Source organism: Amaranthus tricolor, chromosome 12, assembly GCF_026212465.1.
Source record: "Amaranthus tricolor cultivar Red isolate AtriRed21 chromosome 12, ASM2621246v1, whole genome shotgun sequence".
Taxonomy (NCBI): Eukaryota; Viridiplantae; Streptophyta; class Magnoliopsida; order Caryophyllales; family Amaranthaceae; genus Amaranthus; species Amaranthus tricolor.
In genome coordinates, this window is record NC_080058.1 from 7,790,287 (window position 1) to 7,794,192 (window position 3,906).

Here is a 3,906-nt window from a genome sequence, read left to right on the forward strand (position 1 = left end):
TTGAAAATTGTAAGTGTAACAATTAAAGAGGATTTGCTAAATAAAACTTATTTATTGGATAAAAATAACATATCATTTAATCTTGACCAATATCTCTACAATTAAAGTATTTTTAACTAGAATTTATTTATAGTAATTAAATTGAATAAACTAGAGAATATAATATATTGTATAATATATTATTGACAATTTTTAAAATTACAAAGTTAATTTATATGTATAACTGTCAAAATTGAGTGTTTTTACTGCTATCTAACTTTATTTTTAGTATCATATATTTATAAATGTCGATGCTAAAAAAATCGTACATTGCACGAGTTTCCATACTAATTTCTATAAATAGTTTGATTATGGTTAATGGTTATGCATTTTTTCCAAAGGTTAATGTATTTTGTTGTGATTTTTTCTTATTAATTAATAAGATTTGTTTTGTTTAAAATGTGAAAGAGTTTTTGTCCTCAATTTACTTTTCTAATTTCTCACTTACATTCAAACATAGTGTAAAAGAATTTATGATTATCTTAATATTTTAATTAGTATTTGTTGAATAAATGGACCCTTAAAGAGTAACTCCTCAAAGTTACCGTTACGATTTTATTGGTTTGCCATTAATCAACTGATTTCATACTAATATTTCCATCAACTATATTCTTATTCATGGGGGTGATTTCATACGAATCCTATTAAATCACATTTATGATCTTTGACCAAGATTAATGAAGTTGGAATATGAATGTTGGAAAGTGTCTAAATATAGTGCGTGTATAATCCTTTTGGGAACACATGATTCCTATTTTATTGTCTTTTCTTTTGTTCACTCGTGCAGGATGGTATTTACTCCACATCTTTAGTATTGAATGTACATTGCTATGGGTGAGTGTATTAGCCTTGGAAAAGTCTCGTTTATATAAACTTGGGATAGTCGGAAAATAACTTTCAAAATGCAACGATAAGCTCATGTCACATCATACATTTTCATATCAAACATATGTTAAACAAACTCTAAACAAATTCCTCATATATAAATGTTATACATATTATTATCACTAATGTGTGTTGATGATTATAGCCATAAAAAGTCTTTGTAAAGACTAGACTTGTGCGGGATCTCAATTGGGGCCCTTGATCCAACCCTTCATTGTAAGGGTTGTATATGGGGGAGGGTTGAAAAGGGTTTGACTTAAAACTTAACTTACAAAAATTAAAAAATAAGAGTTGAATAAGGGTTATAAATGGACCCTGATCCAAAGTCCATTTCCTTCCTTTTTTTTTTACCACTTAATTATATATAAATTAATATATAACTAGAGTGGAACCCCTGCCACAATAATCTTCTGCTTGAAAATTGAAACTTATTGAATCTTCCATTGTATATTTTAGCACTAATTTATCTTCCATAATCGTTATTAGCCAATATCTACTGCTTATATCTTCCATAATCCTTATTACATTCACAAATTCCTTACATTTTGCTCTATAGCACTAAATATCTACTGCTTCAAATTTATTGAAGCTCTTTATTAGCCAAAATATTTATTATTATTATTATTATTATTATTATTATTATTATTATTTTCAAATTGTAGCATGTATTTGTATGTTCAATAAAATAAACGGGTCAGATAAGGCCGGATCCATTTAAAGTCCATGTTCTATTTTGTAAGGTCCGTTTATATCTGGTCCAATGTACAGGCCTAGTGAAGATCTTGAAAAGATCTATATTTCCAACATTATTTATCTAATTGTTAAGGGTTTGGTTAGTAATTAGGCTTCATACAAGGGTTTGGGAAACAAAGTTTTCTTATCAATGTATTATTCTTGGATGTTATATGTTATAATCCACTAAATCATCATAATTCATACCCCAAATTTTTTATATATTCCACAAAAAGTGACAATCGGGGGATGGTATTCTTGTGTACAAATTACTACTCCTAATACATAAAGAATTTCTCTACAACTCCAATTACATTGTGCCAATCTTCTGGTTCTCTTAATGTGTTATTATTATTGTTATTTTTATTTTTCAGATATGTATGACTTTTATAAAATGTTATTATTGTTATTATGGACAAAAAGGCAAGGTCACAAGACAAAAAATCCAAGCGAATGGTAGATCTGTAAATGATTAAGACGGAAAATCAAGATAAATTTGTAGATGGGTTGAGAATAGAGAGATGTTTATTCGAATTATCAGATTGATTTTGAATACGTATTTTAGGTCGGTTTAAAATTTAATTTTACATTTACATTGATTTTTACATTATTATAAATCTGTTTTAAACAATAGTTGGTGGAGCAATAAAAAAAAAGTTGCAAATTATGGGAAGTTGAAATAAAAAAGCGACACTAATTGATTTGAGTATTTTGAGCAAAAACTCGTTTAGAGCAATAAAAAAAAAGTTGCAAATTATGGGAAATACTTAAGTTGTCAAAAGTTCTTTGTGAGATTTTATTCTCATCAGTGAAAATCCATGAAAACCCCCCAAAAAAATGTAAATGTTTCTAAAAGATACTAAGTGAGAGAAAATTTTTGAGACTTTTTCATGGTGGGCTCCATCATCTAAAATAAATTTTAGGGATATAATCAATAGTATCCTTGTATTATAGTAATTTATCAATGGTACCCACGTTAATTCAAATGGTACCCCCAACTAGCTATATGCTAATTACAACCGCGACACTATAATACCTTTTTCCGTTAAATGCCGTTAAATCTCCAATTTGACCTAATAACCATGGTTAGTTTCTTCTTCTTCCCTTTTCCCTCTCATCTTCCTTCTCTCCTTCCACTGCTGCTTCATCTCAGGTGGGATTTCACCATAAAACGAGTTGTTCGAGAGCTTGAGAATGACAAGATTACTCAATCTACCAATCCAAGATGGTATAATTCCACTCAATTTGTTGTTCGACAACAAAATCCAGTTCATCAAACTCGACAAGAATGATGCTCTAGAACTTGGCCGCATAGCCTTGGATTCCCATATAGCTAGATTCTGTAAAAGTGTCAAACTGACCACCAGTTAGTATCGAAAATCCGTCAAGATTGTTGAAGGATACATTGAACTTCGATAAGAAATTTAGGCTTTGCAACGATGCTGGAATTTCTCCAGTCAACTGATTCCTCGAGAGGTCTAGCATTTCAAGGTTCGTGAGGTTGGAAAATTCTGATGGAATGCTGCCCGTGAATTTGTTTTCACTGAGATCCAGCACATGAAGATTCTGTAATTGACTAATTTCAACTGGAATCTCACCACTGATGTTGTTACCCTTAAGGTATATAACAGGTGGCAGGTTCGCAAGTTGGTTATATTGCTGTTTGCTCGCGTTGTTCTGGGCATCTCTAGTTTTTCCATTAGGAGGAGGAGAAGCAGAAAAAACAGGGGAAAACAGATAAGGGTAAAGAGAAAAGAGCAACAATATAGCGCAAAGAAATTTACAATTTCACAAGTGGGTTTCAGTGGGTTAGGGTTTCATAGTCAGCCATTAATGAGAAAGCTCAAAGCTTGATTAATGAAGGAAAAAACAGAGGAAGATAGAGAAAGAAGAAAGTGGTAAAAGATTGGAGTAAGGAAGAAAAGAAGAGTATATATTAAGAGGGGGAATTAAGAAGGAAGACTTAGGGAGGAGTGGAGGAAACAGCTGGTACTTTCTGCATATTTGGGTTGATCATTGTCGGGCTTGAGATGAAGCAGCCATGGAAGGAGAGCAGGAAGAGGAAAGGGAAAAGAAAAGAAGAAGAAACTAACCATGGTTAGGTCAAATTTGAGATTTAACGAAAAAAAGTACAATAGTGTCATGGTTGTAATTAGCATATAGTTGGGGGTACCATTGGAATTAACGTGGGTACCATTGATAAATTGCTATATACAGGGATACCATTGATAATATCCCTGAAATAATTAT